General features: G+C 41.5%; 1 pseudogene; it reads left to right on the top strand.

The window, feature by feature from the left end:
- The first annotated feature begins 9,299 nt into the window (after positions 1-9,299).
- The window catches only part of LOC121080452, a 39,531-nt pseudogene continuing 22,418 nt past the window's right edge, over positions 9,300-26,412 (top strand).

Genomic DNA, 26,412 nt, shown 5'->3' with positions numbered 1-26,412 from the left:
GAACTGGTCATGGCAGCAAGCCTGTTTGAGTTCAAGGAGCATCTGGATGATGCTCTTAGTCATATGGTTTAGTGTTAGGTAGTCCTGAGAGGAGCAGTGAGTTGGAGTTGATGATCCTTATGGGTCCTTTCCAACTTGAGATATTCTGTGATTCTATGACTGCTTTAGCTGTTCTCTAGGTTTTTATTCAATCCCTGATCTACAATGTGGCTGCAGCCTGTCCTCAGTTTGTACTTCAACACTTGACTCAAGTTACCATTAAAAGCTTTTGCCAAAATATTATAGGAATGGGTGGCTGGGGGGTATGAGAAGACCATACAATCAAAAGCATTCTAGCCTTCCACCTGAGTAATTCTCAGTGGTTAAGCAGCATGGCCAAATCCAGTGGCTTTAAGCCATTTTTCTTCTGCAGTCATGTTAAAAATGTTGTGCTGGTGATATAGAGCTGGCCTGATGAATTCAAGATTACTGCCTTGTTTTTCTTAATTACCTTTGGATGAGATGGAGCTAAGGGACCTATAGCATACAGGTTGCTTGCACACAGAGGTTCCTTAGAAATATAGTTGTTGGTGATATGAAGCACAGATGAGGGGTAGCCATGATGTTTTTTTCTTTCTGCTTTCTATCTCACTAATGAAGAAAAGCAGTGTAACATGTGTGGTTAGCTTCTTTAGGGTAGTGTTTCTAGTGTGACTTGGTCCTGATGCCCATCAGGTTGTACAGATGCCAGTATGACTATTGTTGATTTTTGTTCTGCAGAGCAGGAGAAGACAATAGGAGCTGAGATGCAAAAAGCAACAGGGATGAACAGATTTATAAGAACAGAAGAGCAGTTACTGGTTCAGATTGAGGATTCCTAGTTTTTTGTTTCCATTAGTGCCTGTCAGTGCATATCTAGGGAAGAACAAGTACTGAGCGAGTGTATATGATGCTTCTCCATAATACTTTCATAGCTGCTGACTATTTTCAGCTCAAGCAATTTCCTGAACATGGAAATTCATCCTTTGTGGTTGGAATGAATCTCTCTTCCAAATCTGTAGTGAATATTTCTACCTAATACATGAACCCATGTAAACTTATTGCATCTGCAACATCCTTTGAAAGGAGTTCCACAAGTCTATTATTGACTTCCTTTTGTTTCGTTTTGACCTGGTCCCACTTTCATGTGATGGTCCCTCACTGTGGCAGAAAACATACTGAACAGTTGATCCCCATCCACCTTCCCCATATTACTGACTTATCAACTTCATATCCCCCTTAACTTGCCTCTGTTTTGAGGCTGAGACATCCTAGCCTATTTGTTCTTTATACAGGTGCTGTTTTGGATCCTCTTTTCACTTCTGAACCTTTTCCAGCTCTAATGCCGTTTTAGAGATGAAAGAGACCTATACTGCACATTGGTGAATAGATTGAATGTACAGTTGATGTACAGTCCATAGTGATTCTATTTTCTTCTTTATGCCTTACCTGATGATTACTAACACTTTGATTTGATAGGGATTGGACTGGGAGTCAGGAAACTTGGATGCTTTTCCTGGTTCACTTGTGTAGTCACTTCTTAGTTTCTGCTGCTTCTCTAAACCTATATGCTGGTGTGGTTAAGTGTGCATGCTCTTAGGGAAAAGGATACTCAGTGTATGCACTTGTAGTGGCTGCCAGGGCCCTGTCTCTGTTGGGGAGCAAGGTATTATTACATAGTGGGGAAATTTAACATGGTGGTTTTAGAAAGGCTTTGGAGTAATTATATCTCAGTCCCCAGTAATTTTCCCTTGCTAATTTTGTCACTATGAGAAATGAAATTATTGTTGCTTGTCATTTTCCTTACTTTTCTTGCTGGAATTGGTCTATTTTTCTGATAGCCTGACTTGAGTCATGGGCAGATTTAGACTACCTACAATAAAAAGTGGAGGATTTTATAGAACTATTAGGCATTGCATGCTTAGTTAAGGCATCTGTGCATACTTTCTTATATGGCACCCTGAATATAATGAGGACCAGAGTGATAACAATGTACTGAATGATTACCATTAATTCCAAGTGGTTCTGTGAAATATTTGTATTGTTGAGGTATCGATGACTTCTGTTGTGCGTATTTGGGTAATTAATGAATTGAAAAGTATTTTACCTGTCAGAGTTGATGGCTCTAATTTCCTTAGTAGTTTTTTTCATTCAACCTTTACATAATGCAGAAAATAATATTCTTTACCACTTAGTGTATGTGTATTCTTAGTTAATGTATATTTTTTCTCTTTCCTAGTTATTTTTAAAAAGGAAGCTTAATTTGATTTCCAAATAGTCCTTTAAACTCTTTTCTCTAGAATTTTCATGACCATTAAGTGTGAAGTAGTAATAAACCACAGATTGCTTTCAAAGTTTATAAAGGCAAAGGTTTTTGTAGCTGAATTGCTACAGAAAGATGTAACAAGCTGTCATGGTTTAAACCTGGCTGGCTCACATCATAGCCAAAACACAGCACTGTACTAACTACTAAGAAGAAAATTAACTCTGTCCCAGCTGAAACCAGGACACAAGTAAGTAGTTTATAATACCTATTTAACTGAGCAGTTTGTAGCAATAATGGTTGATGCATTAATGTAGATTTTAAGTCATATGTCTAATGCCTTTCCTTCTCCTGGGACCAAACTGCATTACATCATATTTTATAATTACAGGACAGAATTTTAGTGGAACTTGGCCATATGGTTGAGTCATCTGTTCTCTTCAGTTTTGGAAGGAGTATACTAGCATCTTCAAAAGACTTAAATATATATTGGCTTTTTTTAACCCATAAATTTTGGAAACTCTACTGTCTCTGGCATTGAAAACTACCACATTTTCATTTTTTTATTTATATAATCCTTTGCAGTTATTAACTTAATCTTTTAAAGATGCTCTTACATGATACAATAAAGATGCTTGTATGTTATTTTGGGTTTCATATCTCATGCAATTGAAGGGAACCCCAAAGATATGTGAAGTGGATTCTTAAAAAAAAAGAAAACACACACACTCCAAAACCCCCAAAAAACTCCAAACAAAAACAACAAACCCATGTTCTTTTCATTTTTTGTCATGACCCACAAAGCTCTTAGGCATTATCTCTTACTTGAAGACTTAAAACCTGATACAAATCCTTCCTCTCCCTCTCTCCCTCCCCTTTTTCACATAAATTATTGAAAAGTGTGTTTTTAAAAGGATGAGAATTAACTTTCTGCTGACTGGACATTTGCTCCTGGGAACAGGTTGAATTCAGCAGTGATTAATAATTATTTGTTACATTAGATGCACTCCACAGAATCCAGCATAGCCTTGATGTGCAGTATCAATCTTTGAAAATTATGTAGAATAAACAGAATGTAATAGGCACTGTGACTATCTAGGGATATTTGCCAGGTTGCTCTACTTGTAAGTATCAAAGGGGTATGCAGGAGCGGTCTGCAAACTGGGACCATGCGCGGCAATCAGTTAGCTGAGGGGAATTTGCTCGAGCTTGTCTAGACAACAATTAACATGATGAGGCATGTTTGCAGAGCACAGGGGGATGGGAGACGGATGGCGCCAAGGAAAGATAACACCTTGTTGTTAATTGATGGCAGTTAACCACCAATCGGGGATTGCCTAGTATGCAATGTTTAGCTTCAAGAACCAATCTGTTTAAAACGCGCAGCTTCTGAAAGTCTATAAAACCTCGTGCTTCTGTACAATAAATTGACATTTGCTTGCATCAAGCTGCGTCCCGTCTCTTCATTCGCCGCAAATTGGTGACCCCGACGTGATGCGTTTAAGGATCTGACGTGAAGGGCTCTCGAATCGCCTATCTGAGCGACATGCAGCGAATCCCACAGAACTTTGAATGATCTGCTGAAAGGAAGCAGGAGCCGGCAGAAATCCCTCCGGAGTTGAGAGGTGAGCTGTGGGAAATCCGTAATGGGGAATCAGGCTTCGTCCCCAGAAAGAGACGTATATGGACTCATGAAGGGTCTTCTAGTCAGATCAGGGAGTCCGTGCCTCAGTTTCCTCAAATGGTGACCCCTATGGTGGTGTTCCGAAGCCTTGGAAGAATAAGGACGGAAAAAAGACAGCTCGTGGAAGAGGGCTGCGTTCCGGAGGAGACGGCTTGGCTGAACTTGCTGTCTGGACCAGGCGGACAACCTAAACCCCGAGGATAACACCTGTATTCATCGAGACAGGTGAGCAGCCAAGAAACTTTAGAGACTTTGAAAGAATGAAAGTGTGCACATACAGCAGCCAATTGTATGATGCTGCCGCGGAGGGGAACTCCGTGTCGGGAATGCATTTAGCATCTTGGTGGCAAATTCTGACTACTCTTTGCCAAGTGTGGACTAATTCTACTAACGGTGCTAAACCAGAGGAAGCTGTAAATTCCACCGACAGCACGACTCTTCTCAAGACACCGTCAGCGATGGCGATTCCGTCCACACCTCCTCTGCCCCCAAAGCTTCTGTCACTGATTGCAGCGACCCTCACAACACAGGACCAAGCACGGGAACAGGACAACTCGGACAATGATTTTATTGACACTGATAAACCTTTTGATCCAGGTCCTATAGATCTGGAAAAGGAGCTAGACCTTTCCCCCACCCCCTTGTCTCTCCTGATGCATTGATTGTATTTCTGGGGAGGGTGAAAGGGGGTCTGAGGGATTGGTGGCAGGAATGCAAGTGGGAAACACTTCAGTGATGGGTTTTGGGAGTCGCTATGGCATGTTCAGTATTTTGTCAGACAAATCAACCTGCAGAGTGGCAGCCTGTGCAATACGAGGCTGTGAAAGAGTTAAGCAAAGCAGTGGGGGAAGGGAGGATTCATAATGAGAGAACAACTAGGTATTGTGAAGGAGAACAGGAAAGATAAACATGGTTATCTAGTGTTTAATAGGTGTCTGCATGCTTGTAGAGATATATAGCTGTGCAACGGCATGAATGATTCCTGCCCTGAGCCTGGTGGAGCATACAGCTGCGGTTTGCGTCCTGGCTCAGAGATGTAAATAGGGGCTTCTCTGTTATGGTAAAAGTGTTTCTCTTTGCATAAAAAAGAGAGGGAATGAAGGGAATGACCCCAGAGGTATGTTCAGAGAAGGCATGCTATGTTTTGAACTTTTTGACTGAACCAGCTCTTGTTTGGTGTGCCCTTCCACCTATGTATAATGTTAATCCAAAAGAAGATGATATTGTTTACACTTTGAATGTCGATAATTGTCTTTCTGTAGATGTTAATGTAGTGGGAGGCTGTGATGGGAACGTGTCGCAGCCGTTCTTCTCTTATCCGGAGTAACAGCAGGGAAAGCATTAAAGAGTTAAATCACGTTGTTTGGTAGGCAGTTAAGAATGTGAGTCAAAATTGCCACTGCTTTTTGTTGTTGGTTCAAGGATATGGCTGTGAGGATTCTGATGGTATGCGCTGCGTGGATTTTAGGCGCCCCATTGCAGCAACATGTTATCAAAATCTGAGAAAATTTCAGCCTTTTTTGGCATTCATTCAATCAATTGGCAGTATTGTTTGTTTGCTATTACCTTGGTTGCTGTCATGTTTGCAAGGGCCCTGCAGAACATGGCAAACCTGGTACTAGCTGTTCAAAAACAAAAAGGGGAAATTGTAAAATTGTACGGAACAGAGACAGTGGGTTATTTTGACACTGATAATGTCTCAGTTGCTTTTTTATTTGTTCTATTACTTATACCTTGTTTTTACTTGTTCGGTTCCAAAGGTTCTTTTTGTGCAACAGGAAGGGGGAGATGCAGGAGCGGTCTGCAAACTGGGACCATGCGCGGCAATCAGTTAGCTGAGGGGAATTTGCTCGAGCTTGTCTAGACAACAATTAACATGATGAGGCATGTTTGCAGAGCACAGGGGGGTGGGAGACGGATGGCGCCAAGGATGGCGCCAAGGAAAGATAACACCTTGTTGTTAATTGATGGCAGTTAACCACCAATCGGGGATTGCCTAGTATGCAATGCTTAGCTTCAAGAACCAATCTGTTTAAAACGCGCAGCTTCTGAAAGTCTATAAAACCTCGTGCTTCTGTACAATAAATTGACATTTGCTTGCATCAAGCTGCGTCCCGTCTCTTCATTCGCCGCAGGGGTAGGGTGGCTTTAGGGAAATGTTTTATAAGATTTATATTATTAATAGGCATTTTTTTTCATTTTGGCCCCTCCATGGACCCTGACAAATAGGTTATGGCTGTAACAGGAATATTGTTGATGATGGGAAAGGGATTCATAGCACAATAGGCTGTCCTAGTTTCAGCTGGGATAGAGTTAATTTTCTTCTTAGTAGTTAGTGCAGTGCTGTGTTTTGGCTCTGGTGTGAGAAAAATGTTGATAGGACACTGATGTTTTTAGTTGTTGCTGGGTGATGTTTATACTAAATCAAGGACTTTTCGGTTTCTTGGGCCCTGCCAGCAAGAGGGCAGGAGGGGTACAGAAAATTGGGAGGGGACACAGCCAGGACAGGTGACAGGAACTAGGCAAAGGGATATTCCATATCATATGATGTCATGTTGAGTATATAAACTGGGGGAAGAAGGAGAAAGGTGGGGACATTTGGCATTATGGTGTTTGTCTTCCCAAGTAACTGTTATGCCTGATGGAGCCTTGCTTTCTTGGGGGATGGCTGAACACCTGCCTACCGATGGAAAGTAGTGAATGAATTCCTTGTTTTGCTTTGCTTGAGTGCGTGGCTTTTGCTTTACCTGTTAAATTGTTCTTATCTCAACCCTTGAGTTTTACAATCCTTTCTGATTCTCCTCCCCATCCCTCTGGGTGAGGGGGAGTGAGTAAGCGGCTGCGTGGTGCTGAGTTGCCGGCCAGGTTTAAACCATGACACAGGCCCACTTTCTTTACATGGGATTCTGTGCTCTGTCTCCAAAGAGGTTCTGGGCACTGTACTGTCCTTCAGGATTATTTTATGCTTTGTGCATCTTTTCATTGTAGATTTTTAATTTGCAGTGGCTTTGTATTGGGAAGTTGAGAATCTCTAGGTTGAGCTGCTGAGCTCTCTTATTAAATACAATGTTCATGGATCTTTTGACGAAATCAGAATATAAGCTAGGCAACCCTAAGTAGGGTTTCTCTATGTAGCGGCAACAGTATTCCTCACAGAGAGAGATCAAGACTGTAACAGTCAAACCATTGGCAGCACATGTCTGATAAGAGTAATTCAATGATTGTGGCATACAAATTAATATCCAACCTAGGAGTAATTAATAGGAGCCAAGTGAATCTTTAAGGAAAAAAAAAAAGGTGTTTTGATTTCTGTCATCTTGTGTGAATAATCCTAGCATGTTTGGTGAGATGCAGGGTATCCAAATTAACAATAGCACTTTAACAATAGCACTTAGTGCTCTAGTAAATCACACATGGATAAGAATATTCAGATGAGAATGAGAGGGCTCTTTGTGTAGACTGGTCCATTAATACTGAGCTGGAGCAGTTGTGCCAGATGGCAGATAGATCAATCACTGTTCAAACAAGCAAGAGTTAAACCCCAGCACTAGCTTGGGGCAGCAGTAGCTGATTTTCCACAGGCTGCCTGGAGGATGGTGTACCAGCTGTGGCCTTGACTGGATGAAAGGTGAGACCATCAATGCCTGCTGAACAGAAAATCTGCATAAGGCTGTGTGTGTTTCATTATTCATCCCTGTAGAGAAATAGAGCTCATTCTGTAGATGAGGCCCAAGGGAAGGAACCAGGGTGAGTGCCTGCTTGCTCTTTCTGTCCTTTTACTTAAGACCTGCCCTGTGTGGGCAGTTGATGTTCCACATAGAGTCTGATGCATAAAAGACTCGTCTGATTCTCAGTGCATGTGATGTGGAGGATAAACAACATGAGAAGATGTGGTGGTATGAAATCTCACGTGCTCTTCTCTGGCTGCTGAAGTGGATTTTATTTTCATGCAAAACAATTGCTTGCTTTCCCAATTTCTGAAGTCCAACTGGGAATATATCTTAGGTATAACTTTCCAATGACTCTTGTATTATCCTTCATTACACCCATGGAAGTAAAAGCAGCTAAGCTTAGCTTGCTACTTTGATATTTGATTTTGGAGGCTGACGAATATTAGATCTAAATATCAATCCATGGCAGAGGCATCTGTCAGCAGCCTCATGAAGATCAGACAGATAGTGAAATTTTTTTTACTTCTTTTGTAGTCATGAAATACTTACAGATATTGAGTTGAACCCTTGAAGACCCCAAACAAAATAATTTCTTGGAATAGGGATTTGTCTGTGTACACTGTGTTTTGTTTGGCTGTGTCATGAGCTTCAGAATAGAAGGTTATAACTCAGTAACAGTGGATGTGCCCTTTACAAGAACGACAAATTCAACTATAAATAGACTTTTTCTACTCTGATTAGTTTTGAGATATATTTTGTTATGAATTTAAAAATTATATTGCTTCTTACAATGGCATTCTAGTAGGTATAAAAAATAATTTGAAGTGGTTTTAAAAACAACCATATAATATTTTCTGGTAGTTGTGGAGTATATTAAGATGGTGGAGCTTTGTCAAGTAATCTACTTTAGTCTTGCTAGTAGAAGAAAAAAAAAGGAAACTGTAGAAGAATGAAGCTGGGTTAATTATCATTGATAATATACAGCTGTGGGCTGGCTTCAGGGACAGCGGGTTGGCTGATGTAGATAAAGTGCAGCTGTGGCTGGTTCTATTAAGTAGTTGAGAGCCAATGAAGAGAGAGCAGCCAATGAAAAGAAAGGAGGAGGAAGAAGAAACAGAGAGAGTGAGTGTGCCCACCCTGGATGAGGAGAGACTAGGAGAAGGTAGCAGAGGGACTGGGGTGAAGCGTGTGGTGGTAAAAGAACTTGTTGTAGCTGGCTAGTTTGGAGAGTGCTGTGGCAATTGGTGCCCTGTGTGAGGCTTGACCTCAGGACCTTCAGATTATGAGACTGAGTGTAACGAGCAGTGACAGAAATAATGGCTGTGCTAGGGGATGTTTGAAGTTTTGAGCAGTAATGGTGGCACCCAATGTAGTAGAGACAAGTGGAGATAAACTGTGATCTGGATCACAGTGAGATAGGTGGGAGAGCCTGGGGATCTGGATCAGACACCGGTAGAGGTGAGCTGTTGGGATCAAAGGGAAGGAAGCCTGACTGCTGTGGAGTGAAGAGACTGAGGGTAATAGGCAATAGCGAAAGATTACATGGCCAGATGTGGCAGCAGCCCGCAGCGGTGGCAGGTCTAGAGCGGGTCTGGCTAGACAGCGGTGATGGCTGTGCTGGGGGAAGCGTGGAAACTACTTATTGAAGTTAACCTGGTATGTGATGGCAAAAACCTTGTTGCAGTTGGCTAGTTCAGATAGTGCTGTGACAGTTATCCATCTCTGCTCCGTTTCAGAAAGCCAGATGAGTTTGGTGGAGGTAATCAGAGGAATGGCACAGACACTTAAGAGCTTGGAGTTTTCAGTAAGACTGTGGCTCAGACTACAAGAGAAATATTGAATAATAACTTCAGCACAGTGGTACAGAATGAGTGGATTCCATATCCCAGCTTCCAAATTCCTTTTCCCCCAGGGCTCCCCAACTGTCCTGTGACTGACCCCTGTTAATATCTCTGACAATATTGATTCCAGTTTCACTGATCCCTGCCTCCAGAGTTATTACAAGCTGACTCCCCTGTTCCTGCACACCTGGAAGGGGTTATTGTTAACCACTGAGGCTTCCCTCTTTGGGATTTCATTGCAAATATCTACTAGTTCTAATGTAAACCTATTTATGGCATAAACAGTGACATCAAGTTGTCGCTGATTGTATTGCATGCAGCAACATGATCAACTAAGCAACTAGATGTGTGTTTAATACCAAGTATCTGCTGCCCATTCACTTTACAATCTATAACCACAGTGTTTTTGTTGATATTTTGGTAATTTTTATTAGAATAAACAGTTTTCTAAATATGTTGTAAGTGCAAGCCCACTGGTATTATTCTCTAGTAATGCTCTTTGGGTTGCTTTTTTTTTTTTTTTTTTTTTTTTTTTTTTTTGCTTCTGTGGACTGGCTTTGTGATATAAGCTCTCTGTATATGTGAGGAATGTTTAATCTTAACATGCTGGAGTTGAATTAAAACAGGCTAAATAATTACTTTATACAGGCAGAATTTTGACATTTTTGTTATGGAATGCAGTGATATATATGAATCTGTTTTCATAGGAAACCATAGAACTGTTGGAGGCAGTACTACATTTGAAGGTCACAAGCTCCAATTCTTATTTAGAAGCCCATTATTTAAGGGTGATTTCTTTCTTTGCTGTAAACTAAAACTAAAATCTTCTGTAGCAAAACAAGTCTTGATAAAGATTTGTAACTTTTAAAATCTTTTTTATTACTTCAAAGTCTAGATTGATCAGTAGTAGGTGGTGGCTTATAATACTACAAAATATAAATGGATTGTTGATGCTTTAGCTCTTACGAATGAAAATGAAGTGTTATTGCCTTTGACAGAAATAATTCAACACTAATTGCCTTAGAATGTGGTTGCTTTAGTTCTTACTATAATGTAAAATATTTAGCTTTTGTGAAGCAGGAGAGAGAGTTTCTTTCCTTGTTTTATTTCCTGGTTTAAATTGTTCCAAAACTGTAACATTTTTTTTAGGGATATCTCCCTCACTATAAGAGTTTCCTATGGCTTCAGTGTAAGATAGTACCAAGAAAGGAGAGACCAGATTGGTAGAGAGGAAAGTTGTGCCTTTCTTCGGTATTCTTTTTTTTTTTATTATACAGACTGAGCTTTCTGGAGTAGCTCATAAAACTTTTCTCAAAGATGTTCAGCACTCTATCCTTAGCATCAAACATATGTCTTATTTTTTTGGTGTTTCTCTAATTGCTTTTTTCCTTCTCCTTTTTTTTTCTTTGAACTGTACAGAGTAAATGTCCAGCAGACAGCCCTGATAATTCAGGGAAAACAGCTTTAAATCATGCAGGTAACTTCTTCGTTGAAAGTTTGTACTATTTTGTTGTTCCTAGCTCTTCAGCCTGGTGGAGCTTTTTAGATTCTAATTGTGTAAGTCTAATACCTGAAATTTGTAAGCTATCAGGTGGAGTTATTTTTTTAGATAAATACTGTGAATACTGAATTTCAGTTAATTGCAAATATGAACTCGTTAACTAAGTGCAGAGCCATTGGAATACTTAAGGTTAGGTTGATTTTGATTTCAGTCCTTAAAGACTATATCTTCTCATGCAGAAATATAGCAAATATTAATGGTCCAAATTAGCATAAACAGCTTGCTGTTCATGTTTTAGTCTCTCTCCCTCTTAAAACAGAGAAATACAGTTTAATTTGTTTTTCTTGGACCCTGCTGTAATGCTGCAGTATTGCAAGTGGAAGTGTGTGGATAACTGGCTAGCTGAAAAGGGTCACATAGACATAGTCCAGCTGGCTGGACAAAAATGCACATCGCTCTCAGCTTATCTGAAGTAAAGCAAAAAGCAAGGATACACTGTCCTTGGCTGGTTTTGTTACACAATAACAGGAAGATTGTGGTCTGTAAAGAATGTTGCAGGAGGGAACAGATAACTACAGAAGAGAATCTAGGGGCGGGCTTGGTATTTAGGCAACTAACCAATAATGAGCTTAACTTTTGTAAGATGTATGAGCGAATTATAACAAGGTATAAAAGATGACTGTAAGGCACAATAAATGAAGTTTGCTGATCACTTATTGAGTGTCAGTGTCTTCCCTTCGTCGTGATAAATGGCGCCCGAACAGGGACCCTAGAGAGGGCTGAACCTGCGAGCCACGCGTCGATGGAGATTCGGGTACCGGTCCTGAAAGCAGCACAGGAGGCGAAAGGGAACACAGTCCTCGCGCCCAGGAGCACCTACAGAGGGTCCCGCCGGCCACGTGCCGCCAAAGTCTCGCAAAGGCTGCAACAGCGCTGACGAAGGTATGGATAGACAAGCAACGTATGATTTGCTCAAATGCTTTTTAGAAAAGCGGAGCGTTCAGGGCATAGATTGTAAAAAGGAATTACCCGGGTTATTAGCATATGGGGTAGTGAAGGGTCATTTTGGGAATCCAGATACGCCACTCTGCATGCTCGAAAACCGTAATTATGGGGACACACTGTTTGCCGAAGTAATAGCCAACAATAAACCAGCCAAAAAACTGATGAAACCGTGGCAAGCTGTCACCAATGCCCTTTTGCAACATCGAGCTGAACAGAGAGTGGCTGCTGCTGCCTCTGAGCGACTGGGAGTTGCAAGCGGGACTGCAATAGCCACACAGCAGGGGGAATTGATTTCCCTCTCAGATTGCCTGTTGCCTCCCTCGGTGCGTATGCTGACGGTTCAACAGGGGACTGTGGGAAGGTGGGAACAGTTGCCCTTCCCGTCGCCGCCCTCTTCGAAACAGTCAGCCCCTCAGTCGGGGAATAATGAGATAAACGAGGAAATAGAGCGTAAAAACCCAGTAGAGAATGTACGACTCCTTTTGTAGAAAGTCTTCAAGTTGCCCAAGATAGGCAAAAGGTGTGGAAGCAGATAGCAGAAAGCGCTATGCTTGAGGGTGAACGCAATTTTGCTGCAGGAATCGTGCATGAGGCTTTCCCAGTCACGTATTCACAGCCAGATGCGCAGGGGAATATCACGGTTTCTATCACTAACTTAGATTGGAAGTTATTAACTCAGCTATGGGCTATGGTGAGTGAGTCAGGTTTGAAAGGGGAACCCACCAGGCAAACGTTAGATTATATTTGGGGAACTAATATCTTACTCCTGAGTGACATACGCAGTATAATGAAGTTAATCTTGAGCCAACATCAGCAGCTTCTGTTTAATGCTCATTGGCGGGCTGCTTGTCAGGAGTCTATAGCAGTGGTTAGACAGCCAGGGGACCCACTGCATGGGGTCACTCTACAGGAGCTGATGGGTTTAGGACCCTATTTTCAAACCGAAGCTCAGGCACTGATGGGACCGGATGAGGCTAGCTAGACTAGCGCTTGACTGTATAAAGGAGCCTGGGGGAATCCCTTCATATATGGGAATCAAGCAGGGAAGAGAGGAGCCATTTGGGTTATTTATCGATCGGGTAGCAAACGCCATACAGGCAGCTGGGGTGCAAGATTATCTCAAAGGCTCTATTTTAAAGCAGTGTGCCATACAGAATTGTAACCCAGCCACATGTAACATCCTAGTTAAGCTACCAGGGACATGGACCATAGAAGAAGCTTTAGAAGGAATGGCACAAGTGCCGGTTGGGCCCCAGGCTATGTTAGTCAAGGCAATAAAAGAACTAGGGAGTGCTCTTTTAGAGCAGGCGCAGGCTACCCAAAGTCAGGTCTTGGCAGCCCTTGCTCCTTTGCAAGCCTCTGCTGGGCGATCAAATGCCCGCGGCCCATCTTGTCTACGGCGCTTCTGTTGCGGTGTCGCCGGACACATGAGATGGGACTGCAATGCCAACTCTGTATGGTGTCAAAACTGCTGCTCAGACACTCACAACGAAGCTGCTTGTCGTTGATCGGGAAACAGGCAACCCAGCGGGAAGAGCAGCCCTGCGCTGACACAAAAAGTGGCTGCTTACCCAGCAGCACAAAATCCTTTCCTCTCCGACCCACAACCAGCGGAAGCCTCGGCTTGGACCTGGCAACAACAGTAGATTGTACCCTCTTGGACTCAAAGCCTACAAAACTTGCTACTGGCATACAGGGACCAGTTTGTATAAGCGGACAAGCTGTTGGAGTGTTACTCATAGGGCGTTCATCAGCCACCATGGTGGGACTGATTGATAAGGATTTTCACGGAGAAATTCATATTATGGCTCAGACGCTGTTTCCCCCACTTTTTATACCTAAAGGGACCAAAATAGCCCAGCTGATTCCACTACCGCATCTTGCGGGCACCCTCCAACCATTGCAAGAACAACCTCAAGGACAAGGTGGCTTTGGGTCTACGGGACAAATGGCTTTATTGACTATTGGCTTGTGTCAACAACCACGGCGATCGGTCACAGTGCAGTATGAAGACCAGACACTCTCAATTACTGCGCTGTTGGACACTGGTGCTGATGTCTCTATAATCGGTGCACACAAATGGCCAGCGCATTGGCCAACCTATACGACCAATGCCACAGTTGCAGGAGTGGGAGGATTAACCCTTGCTCACAAATCCCCCCTGCTATGATGGACTGTAGCTGACAAGGTCATAAGTTGTTGTGTCTCGATTATTCCACTGCCTGAGGGGGTGCATGCTTTGATAGGCTGTGACATCTTGGCCCAAATGGGGATGGTCCTCACTTCAGACTTCCCTTTCTAGGAGCGGCCATTGCTTGGACTTCCCCGATCCCACTCCGATGGAAGACAGAGGAACCAGTGTGGATAGAGCAGTGGCCGTTAAAAAAGGAAAGCCTAGAACAGGCGCATGAACTGGTTAAAGAGCAGTAGCAACAAGGTCACTTGCGTCTGTCAATGAGCCCCTGGAATACCCCCATCTTCGTTATCAAGAAAAAGTCTGGAAAATATAGATTGCTTCACGATCTGCGAGCAGTAAACAAACAGATGTATGATATGGGGGCCTTACAACCCAGCTTACCCAACCCAGCTATGATACCAGAAGGGCGGCATTTACTCATTGTAGATTTGAAAGACTGCTTTTTCACAATTGCTTTACATGAAGAGGATAAGTGCAGGTTTGCCTTTACCTTACCCGCGATCAACTGGGAGGGACTGGATCAACACTTTGAATGGACGGTCCTCCCGCAAGGAATGAGAAATTCGCCCACCTTGTGTCAACTCTGTGTTGATGCCACACTACAACCTTTGCGACAACACTGGGCTAAGACTTTAATCTACCATTATATGGATGACATCTTGTTAGTGCAGCCGACACCCTTCTCTTTACAGCAAAACCAGGTTTTAACAGAACAGCTCAAACATAGAGGCTTGGCAGTAGCACCTGAAAAGGTGCAAGAATCAAGCCCCTGGAAGTATCTGGGGTGGCGTGTTACTGATACAACAATTCAGCCTCAAAAGTTGTCACTCCATTTGGATATCTGAACCCTTCATGACACCCAACGACTGCTCGGTGATCTGCAATGGCTCCGACCTGTAGTGGGCATCCCCAATCAACTATTAAATCAACTACGCCCCCTGTTGAGAGGGACAGATCCCTCAACCCCAGTACAGCTTACTGAACAGCAAGAATAAACATCACAACAAATAGCATCAATGGTGACTATGCGCTCCATGCATCAGCGTGTTGTAGGGTTACCCATCGATTTGACTATCTTATGTGGCACTCAGTACCTCATGGGTGCTCTAACACAGCAAAAAATAAAAATGGGGGAGAAAGGGGAGTACACCACTATCGTATTGGAATGGATAGCTCCCCCGCTGCAACCACGACGCACAATACAAGAAAAAATTTCTACGCTGACGGAGCTGATCAAGAAAGGTCACTGTCGTATTTTACAGGTGGATGGCACTCCTCCTGGCACGATATGGGTGCCGATGAGACAGATCGACTTGGAGTGGTACTTGCAGAGCTCCGAGGAACTGCAGGCTGCATTACTCCACGATGGAGCAGCGATAATAGTTAAACCACTCCCATCGCCCATCCTGTTGTGGATGGAAAACATGGGCTGGATTGTTAAGCCAAAGCGATCCAGCCAGCCTATCCCGCATGCTCTCACGGCCTTTACTGATGCGGGTCGACACTCTAGGACCGCTGCCATAACGTGGAAAGATGAGCAAGGATGGCAGCACCAAATTCTACAAGTGCAGCCAAAGGATTCCCTACAGACGCTAGAACTCTTTGCAGTGGTCTGGACATTTATTAGATGGAGAGATGTCCCACTGAATGTAGTCACAGATTCTCTCTATGTTGCCGGCATAGTCAGCCGGATTGAAGATGCAAGCGTGCGTGATTTAAAGAATCAACGCTTGACAGAACTGCTTGTGAGCTTGCAGCTTGCAATCACACAGAGATTGGAATCATATGCAGTGATCCATATTTGAAGCCAACAGTGGGAAGAAGGCCTCGGAGAGGGCAATGCTCAAGCTGATAGTCTCGTCGCAATCGCTACTGAACCCCCATTAGCACCGTGTTGTCGAGCCAGAGAAGCCCATTCGATCTTCCATCAAAACACGAAGGGGCTGGCACAAGCCTACAAGCTCTCTATGGAGGAGGCTCAGGCCATTGTGAAGGCTTGCCCTATATGTAGTCACCATAACTCAGGCTTAGGACTCAGGTGTGGGGTCAACCCGCGGGGACTAAGGTCTAATGATGTTTGGCAGATAGATGTTACTCATGTTCCTGCATTCGGTCGATTGAAATATGTGCATGTTACTATAGACACCTATAGCCATATGATATGGGCCACACCACAGCCCGGGGAAAAGGTCCAAGATGTGCGCTGGCATTTAACTAGTTGCTTTGCTGTTTTAGGGGTGCCTATTACTATTAAAACTGATAACGGTCCTGCATATGGTAGCAGATCACTTAAATGCTTTATGCAAATGTGGAATATTAAACATGTTACTGCAATCCCTCATTCTCCAACTGGACAAGCAATCGTAGAGCAGGCTAACGGGATGCTAAAACGTTATATAGAAAAGTTCAAAGAGATTCAGGATGTAAGAGAAAGGGTAGAAAAGGCTCTTTTTGTGCTTAATCATTTGTGTGTATTTGGGGACAGTAATGAGCCGCCTATAATAAGGCACCACGCTGGCTCAGAACCCCCCAGGCCACCACACATGAAAGTACTGTATAAGGATGCAAAAACAGGACAATGGGTAGGTCCTGTGGAGGTGATTTATGTGGGGTGTGGTTATGTCTGTATTTCTACCGATTCAGGTACTATTTGGGTTCCCAGCCGTTGGATAAAACCTGCTGTAGAGCATGCTGGAGGAGCTCGATGCGAGAACACTGCTTTGCCTGCACCTTGTGATAGACCCTGTTCTGGAACCTATTCGACATCTGTTCCAATCCCACATACAGGGGACCACGCATGAAAAACTCGAACTTTTGACAGCAAAGATACAATCTCATAACCCAAGGCCAGTTGGTCACTCCAGCTGCCTTAAATGAGGTAACTGTAACTGTGGGGCGTGGGTATTGTTATGGTGTGCAGGGTGTTACCGTGAACTTTAGATTTATCAAACGTAACTGCAAGGGTTGTAATGTGGGAATTGTGAATTTGTTTAGCAAAAGCAAACGCTTATTAGAGCTTCACGCAATTAGGAAGAAAGTGACCAAAATCCTTATTCAGCAACAATTCCGAATCATCAATAAGAGGTGTAGTTGCTGGCCCACGGGCATGGATGTGAAGACTTCGACGGGATGAGTTGCATGGATCTAGAGGATCATTCAAAATCTATATATAAGGAGATACAAGACCTTATCAGCCACACCCAGCGTGTACAGAAAGATATCGGGTTTTTTGGCTTAGACGCTTCGGGAAATTGGTTGGGACTAGGAGGCTGGCTTAAAGGCATTTTGCAAACGGGATTATTATTTTTGGTCATTATTGTAATAGTTTTAGTAGTGCTTAGCTGTGTATTTTCCTGTGTTAAAACACTTATTGAAAATGGTCAACCAAGCCTATGTCGCCCAAAATAAAAACGGGGGAATTGTGGATAACTGGCTAGCTGAAAAGGGTCACATAGACATAGTCCAGCTGGCTGGACAAAAATGCACATTGCTCTCAGCTTATCTGAAGTAAAGCAAAAAGCAAGGATACACTGTCCTTGGCTGGTTTTGTTACACGATAACAGGAAGTTTGTGGTTGGTAAAGAATGTTGCAGGAGGGAACAGATAACTACAGAAGAGAAACTAGGGGCGGGCTTGGTATTTAGGCAACTAACCAATAATGAGCTTAACTTTTGTAATATGTATGAGCTAATTATAACAAGGCATAAAAGGTGATTGTAAGGGACAATAAACGAAGTTTGCTGATCACTCATATTGAGTGTCAGTGTCTTCCCTCTGTCATGACAGAAGTGCAGAACACAAATTTTGAAAATGGGGTTTAATGGATTTGCTTGTCTGTTGTTTTTTTTTTAGCTGTGTGTTGTTGTCTTTAGGCAGTTCAACTTCTGTGTGAACACAAATGTTCAATTAATGTCAAAGATTTGGTATGTTCCTCTTTTCCCATGGTGTACTTCAAAGTTTTACCACCCTCTACTCAGTCATTCTCAGGTGCAGCAGTTCAAAGAAATACTATGCTTATATTTCTTATTAGATTTATCTGGTAGAGGGAGTTCCTTTTGCAGCTTGGCATGGCAGAGGTGGGGAAGTACTTCAAAATCTAATACAATAGTGGCATGATTTGCTGCTCATTATATTGAGACATTGGTACAAGTAGCTAGAATCAGTTCTGATATATTTAAAACATGATTAAAAGTCTTCCCATTGACTACAGTAGGTTTTGGGAAAGGCCCGTTATGTGGCCAAGTGCTGTGAAATGCTCACAAAGGTGGTCAAGCACTGGAACTGGTACCCAGAGATGTCATGATATCTCTGGCTTTGGAGATGCTTAAAACTTGACTGAGTCTGAGCAATGTACTGTAACTTGAAGTTTGCCTAGCTTTGGGTTGAGGGCAGAGTGAGAAAAACCCCAGATAATTCAAAGACACCTTTAGAGGTCAAGTTGTTCTGCGATTATGTGAAATGTTGTAATTTTGCCTTGTAGTTAAAATTATCATTTTTGTTGTGGAGCTATGTAAAGGTATTACGTAGTTCCAAAATCATGTTATAGCATTAAGCAAACAGCAAAGGGAGTACAGATGGCAAAACGCATTCAAATTCTTTGCATCCCCCATGATCAAAGAAGTAAACCTGTCTGCATTTATGGTACACAAGAAAGATGTAATGGTAGCACCTTGTTTGTGCTATGTGACAGGAGAGTTTGTAGCTGACCTTTAAATTTCAGAGTGATATATGTAAGTGGATGGATTATTGTTCATGGTTGGTTTTGTTTGGTTTTTCTTTAAATGCATTCGTAGGATGGGAACATACCTCTGCTGCTTGCAGTACAAAATGATCACATGGAAGTCAGCAAATACCTTCTAGATCATGGAGCAGACATCAACACCAGAAATAAAAATGGAAGGTACAGCAGGTTAACATGTTAATTCTTCCCCAAAGCTGACTATCAAATGAAGCGCTCTTCCCAAATCTTTCCCAAAACAGTTATGTGAAATAATGCCTTTTTTACTAGACAGCATATCCTGATTGAGAAGGCTAACAGGGTTCTGCCTAAAGGGAAAGGTGAAACATAAACTAAGTAACTATAGAACTAGATGTGCCTGTAAGACTTCTGCCCCCCTTGGGTTACCAGAGCAGTAAATCCTATTTTAAAATAATTCCTACAAGGATCTGATTGATAGCACTTACCCACACATCACTTTGTATGTGTCCCAGTTTAAATGCTGCTCTGTGAGTGAGTCCTCTCACGATCAACGCACCCGGCCGTCAATAAAGAAGTGTCTGCTTATCTACATCACATTGGTGTCGATAAGTTCTTCATTCCGAGATTTCGGTAACAGTTTTGGCGATCCAGATGGGACCTCGCTGAAGGAGACCGGAGGAGTCGGGGACCTGATCGGTTCCAGCCGGCACCGAGGATTTCTCGGGGATACCCATTGATCCCCGATTCGTAAGGCTCTTCGCGACGTTCCCTGGATTTTTGGTAAGACACTTCTTTTTTTAATTGTAGTAAGTGGGTGGGAGTCCCACTTAAGTAAGTAAGTGCACTAGAGAAAGTGGGGGGGGAGTCCCACTATAATAAGTGTATGGTAAGGAGTGGGTTGGAGACCCACCAGTGAGTTTGAGTCTCACTGAGTAAGTCTGCCTGTCAAACGCGGTGAAAGCTGCGCAGGGTTGGACTAAAAGGATCCTTGTGGAAGTGGAAGCCTAGGTGTCTGCCCGTAAGACATAAGCGAAAGCTATTGCAGGGTTGGACAAAAGTGGAAACAAGAGAAACTATATGCTATAGTGTTCTCTAAGGTAGTGCCTCTAACAAGAAGTTAGAAGAAGTTTTTGTTGTTTTGTGTTTGTGTATTAAGAAGAAAATTAAGAGGTATAATATTGTGTTATATGTTTAAAGTAACTGTGGGAAAGTGTGAGTGTGGCTGTAAGGGTGAGATATGCAATTGAGCACGAAAGCGAGTGTGGAGTGTGGATCCGCGGATCGGAGTGACAGAGTTGAATAATTGTGTATTGCACGGTGAGAGATTATATCATGGCATCTAAGTTAATTCTGTTGTTTAAAAGTAAAAGCATGGGTAATCTTGTGTTAAATGATAAAATCCCAAAAAATTTTCCATTGGGATGTTTGTTGGCACATTGGGGGGATTTATATGAGGATTTGCAAAAGAGCCAGATGATTGAGTATTGTAATAATTGGTGGCCGCTATATATATTGGATGATCAGGAAAAGTGGCCCACGAATGGGACACTGAATTATAACACTATTTTGCAGTTAATGTTGTACTGTAAAAGGGAAGGGAAATGGAGTGAAATGCCATATGTGGATTTGTTCTTTTATTTGAGGCAAAGAAAAGACTGGCAGGAGGAATGTAAGCTAACTATTAGAGATAATTTGGTAATGGCTATAACTTTTGATAATAAGAAAGTGGAAAAAAAATGTTGTTCAAATTGTGAGATTGGGAGTGGATACAGGAGCGACATTTTTTTATTAAATACCTGTAAAGGAAAAATTGGAACAAAACCAGGCCATTCCTGCAACCTCTGGATTTGAAATTTGGAAATAAGATAATTACACATGAATTTTTGTATGTACCAGAATGTCTGGTACCCTTGTTAGGAAGAGATTTGTTATCCAAATTAAATGCACAGATTGTTTTTGATGAAGGAGAACTTTTTTTGAAAATACCAGAGTCAAAAATGGGAGAAATCTTGATGATACAAGAAAGAGTAAAACAAGAAATTCCACCGGAGGTGGATTTGGCAGTGATCCCTGTTGTATGGGAAACAAATATTGTGGGTAAATCGAAACTAGCAGAACCTGTTAAAATAGATTTAAAAGAAGGTGCAGGAACAGTGAGAATTAAACAGTATCCAATCAAATCAGAAGTGAGACAGGAATTAAAGAAATTGATTGATAAATTTTTGGAGTATAAAATTTTAGAGGAATGTGAATCTGACTATAATACTCCTATTTTACCAGTCAGAAAACCATCGGGTGAATACAGGCTGGTACAAGATTTGAGAACAGTAAATCAAATAGTTAAGGACATTTATCCTGTAGTAGCAAACCCTTATACGCTGTTAACAGCATTAAGGGACACTTATCAATGGTTTACAGTGCTTGATATAAAAGGTGCTTTATTTTGTATACCTTAGGAAAAGGAAAGCAGAAAACTCTTTGCTTTTGAATGGGAAAATCCTCAAACTGGGTGAAAGATGCAGTTGACTATTGACCTCTTGAATTTCCTGGGACTAAATGGATACAAAGTGTCCAGGAAGAAAGCCCAAATAGCCTGCCAGACGGTGATATATCTGGGCTTTGAGATTTCAAAAGGACAACGGCAATTGGGAAAAGATCGCAAAGAAGCTATTTGTGGTATACCTGAGCCGAGAAATATTCATGAACTCAGAGCATTTCTGGGAATGACTGGGTGGTGTCGCCTTTGGATCATGAACTATGGGCTAATAGCTAAACCGCTGTATGAGGCCCAAAAGAACTCTCCCTTTATATGGGGCCCACAACAACAAAAGGCTTTTGTAGAGTTGAAACGTGCCTTTATGTCTGCACCTGCTTTGGGACTGCCAGATCTAACCAAAGATTTCCAGTTGTTTGTTCATGAAAGGCAACTCCTGGCACTGGGAGTGTTAACCCAGAGGATAGGAACCTGGAAACGACCAGTCGGATACTTCTCTAAACAACTGGACACAGTGAGTAAAGGGTGGCCAAACTGCCTTCGAGCAGTGACAGCAACAGTGACGCTCATACAAGAAGCTCGGAAATTGACTTTGGGAAGAACAATAACAGTCTATGTTCCACACATGGTGATAACTGTCTTAGAACAGAAGGGGGGACATTGGCTGTCTCCCAGCCGAATGATGAAGTACCAGGTGGTATTGAGTGAACAGGATGATGTGATTCTAAAAACAACTAACCTGGTAAATCCTGCAGGATTTTTAAGTTCTATACAGGAAGAAGGACAACTGGAACATGATTGTTTGGCTACCATCAAGTATGTTTATTCCAGTCGTGAGGATCTGAAGGATGTACCATTGGAACGACCAGACTGGGAATTGTATACTGATGGAAACAGCTTCATGGATGGAACAAGGAGTCAGATACACCGGATATGCGGTAACAACAGAGACTACAGTTATAGAAGCAGGAGCATTGGCTAGTACCACATCAGCACAAAAGGCGGAACTTATTGCTTTAATCCGGGCCTTAGAGCTAAGCAAAGACAAGAAAGTAAATATCTGGACTTGTTACCGAAATCTCGGAATGAAGAACTTATCGACACCAATGTGATGTAGATAAGCAGACACTTCTTTATTGACGGCCGGGTGCGTGAGCGAGTCCTCTCACGATCAACGCACACCAGGTCCCAAAAACAGATTCCATATATAGAACTTATTCATACATATTCATTAATTACTCATGCATAATCATAACATTTCCCGTAAATCATTTACATACTCTCCTCCTATATCCGATTCTGCGCAGTAAAGCGTAGAAAGGTCTAGAAATGAGTCTGGGGTACGATTTGGGTAGGTGGTATATGAGTCGGTGGTCGCGATCTCCCCCTGCCGGAATTACCTTTTACTAAAGTTCATGGTTTCTTGGCAGGCACCTACAAGCTGTTCCAGTCGACTCTCCCCAGTTCCCATTAATCTCATATTCTGACATTTCAATACACCTCTGCATACAGAAGACTGGTTAAGTACAAAGGAACCTTTCAACCCTAGAGTTATTACCTAAGTTTTCACAATAGTTCCAGGCCCTTCTTCTAGCCTTGGTACAAGACGTACAAAAGATCTCATAGCAGCTTTTACTGTGCAACTATGTTTCCTATAAAAATTTTTCTTATTCTTCTATATTTTAATTTTATAAAATGATTTTATAAAATCAATTAATCAATCTAATATAATCAATCAATCTTAACTTATTAACAAATCGATAACATTTCCCCCCTTTGAAAGTGTTGAAAATCATTATTTCAATACTTTCACATTATTCATATATCTTTTGTTTCAACATATTTTGGTGATGGATCATATCTTGGTGAAATAGTTGGTACTTCTCTCATAATCATACGATTCACTGCAATTCTATTGGTAAACTATTTCTTCAGACATGCTTATACTAGCATGCTCATCAAAAAGACAACTAGTAACAGAAACAAAGTCTTAATTATAGATTGTATCCAAGAGCTCAAATTCCATCCCAGTTTGTTAAAAATTTTCCCAAGCCAATCTTCTGACATATCCTTTTGAATTGTTTCAGTTTCTTTTTCAATTTTTCCCAATAGGTCTAGATCATGTTCCACATCCTGAGTGACATTTGGAATGTGGATACAACAGTGGTCCAATTTATCCTTGAGATATCCACATACTCCATGTTCTTTAAGTAGGAGCATATCTAGTGCCATTCTATTTGTAAAGTCATTCTGGAGGTCGCCTGTAATTATATATTCAATTCCTTAAACCCCTTTTTGTTAACGTTTGCTAATTTTTCCACTTGACCAGCTAACTGATAGAGCCATGCTCTGTTTCTATATGAAGCTGTAGGATTTAAAAGTGATTCAAGTGCCCAACCAGTTTTCACTCCTATAAATGGTTCATTCCAAATATCATCATTTATCTCAGATCTCTTTATTCGTTTCAATTCTAAATTCTCTAAGGATCCTTTAAATGGTGATTTCTTTCAAATTGGACACAATGTTGGCATGCCTAAAGTAATTTGTTTCACCTTACCATCTAATGGTAAATGTGTGGTCCAGGTTCCATCACTTAATGCCCAAACTAAATGTCCTGGACTTCAAATAGTAGTTTTACTACAACTAAACGAAGTTCCTTTCCTAACTGTAAAAGTGCTGGTCAAATTGAGAGTGTTCTTAAGACCTCGACAAAAACAACCATATTTTAAAACAGTGGCCTACAGAGGAATTATTTGGATTACTAAGTCTGCATTACTGCAATCATACACTTTTTCACATTTCCACCATGGCACTGCTTTATTTTCCTTCTCTCCCGATGAAGGTAACCTATCATTGACCCAGGGTAATACTGAAAAAAAAACTTTTCCATCCCAGGTAAAACACCAAAAAGTTCTTGCTATATACTGAAAATGGGAAAATATGGACATAGACCATATAGAGTCCCATTGTTCTACTAATTGGGTACCTTGGCCAGTTTTATTACACTTCCTATTTTGGTAAAAACATGATTTAACAATATTTCACAATCCGCCAGACTACCTGGAGTTTTCCACTGTTTTCTAGTGACTTTCACTTGCTCATACCATTGAGTCACTGGCCTCTGTTCACAATAATTGGTTTCATTTTTATGTTCCAGGTTAGTCAAATTCATAGTTAAAATTCCCCATGGAATATATTCACCTACTGCCCTCGGTATTGGCAAACAAGCAGTGATCTGCGTGACATTTTGTAAAGTGGCAAATTCTTTAGTCAATCCTACCAACAAATTTTCCTCTGCCATTTGTTTGGGAATGTCAATCACTTGTTCTCTTTCTACTTGTCTTTTGTTCCTGTCCACCAAGCCAGCCCATGATCTCACCAACATTACCAACCAAAAAAAAATCCAAAACCCAATCATAACCTGATAAAAAAATTAGACATGTTTCAAAGTCAATTTTTAAGTCTCTGGGTCACGATTAGCAATCTTCCACGGAGTAGATGCTTTCTTCACTCAAGTATAATGTATCCAAGCATCCGATTCTGCAATTTTGATAGCTGTAAAAGTGGTTAGCAGTATCTGGAAAGGTCCTCTCCAGTGCTCCTGCAATGGTTCAGAGGTCCAAGTCTTCACATAGACATAGTCTCCTAGTTGGAAATCATGCACTGAATTTTCCAGGGATAAAGGTCTATTCCAAATTACTACACTTCAAATCACAGCCAAAGTTTTCCTTGGAAAAAAACAAATAGTTATACACATCTTGTTTTCCTTTTACATGTATGTTTAGATTTGGTTCTGGAGACTCATATGGTTTTCCATATAATAATTCGTAAGGACTGACAGGTTCCACTCTTTGGCTGTACCCTGATTCATAATAATGCCAATGAAAGTGCCTGAGGCCACTTTAGACTGGTTTCTTGACAAATTTTACTTATTTGTCATTTCAAAGTTTGATTCATCCTCTCCACTTTTCCACTAAATTGTGGTCTCCAAGACACATGCAAATCCCAATTAATACCCAACACTTTGCTAACACTTTGGACTACTTCAGCAACAAAGTGTGGACCTCTGTCAGAGGAAATTCCAATAGGAACTCCAAATCTCGGAATTATTTCTTGTAATAACCACTTCACAACCTCTTTTTGCTTGTGTGGTGCGACAGGGAAGGGCTTCTGGCCATCCTGTAAAAGTATCAACCCTTACCAGGATGTACCGGTACCCATTTTGTCTAGGTAACTCTGAAAAATCTACTTGCCAATAATCTCCAGGTTCTGTACCAGATTTCAGTCTACCCATTTGAATCTTTTTCTTAATCACTGGATTATTTTTCAAACATACTTCACACTTTGCATTTACCATTTTAGCTATTCCCAACATCTTAACTGATACTACTTGTTTTCATAAAGATGTTACTAAAGCTTCTGCTCCCCAGTGACATTCTTGATGCCTTGTTTGAATTCTCTCTCTCATTAAAAGAGGTGGAATTACTACCTGTCCATTAGGAGTTATCCACCATTCAGCTAAGTTTTTCTTAGCACTTAATAACTGACCCAATTTGTCATCTTCCTCTGAATACCTCAGTTTTTCCCTAGGAAGGGTTACTGTTTTAGAAGGAATTATTGCCATTTGCAATGCTTGTTTCTTTGCTACCTTTTTTTTTCTCTCTCTCTTTTTTTTTTTTTTTCTGTTTTTCTGCTAAATTATTCCCAGCTATTATTTTTGTATTTCCAATCTGAAGTGCTTCACAGTGCATTATTGCTACTTGATCCGGCTTTTGAACTGCTTGCAATAATCGTAAAATTTCTGTTTGATGCTTAATGTTTGATCCTTGAGAGGACAATAACCCCCTCTCTTTCCACGAAGCTCCATGGACATGCACTACCCCAAAGGCATATTTTGAATCAGTCCAGATATTTACTCTCTTGTCTTTGCTTAATTCTAAGGCTCGAATTAAAGCGATGAGTTCTGCCTTTTGGGCTCATGTGGTACTCACCGATACTCCTGCTTCTATAGCTGTAGTCTCTGTTGTTACCGCATATCC

The sequence above is a fragment of the Falco naumanni genome, chromosome W (genome assembly GCF_017639655.2).
Source record: "Falco naumanni isolate bFalNau1 chromosome W, bFalNau1.pat, whole genome shotgun sequence".
Taxonomy (NCBI): Eukaryota; Metazoa; Chordata; class Aves; order Falconiformes; family Falconidae; genus Falco; species Falco naumanni.
The sequence above is the reverse complement of the archived record's forward strand: the minus strand, read 5'-3'. Positions and strand labels throughout refer to the sequence as shown.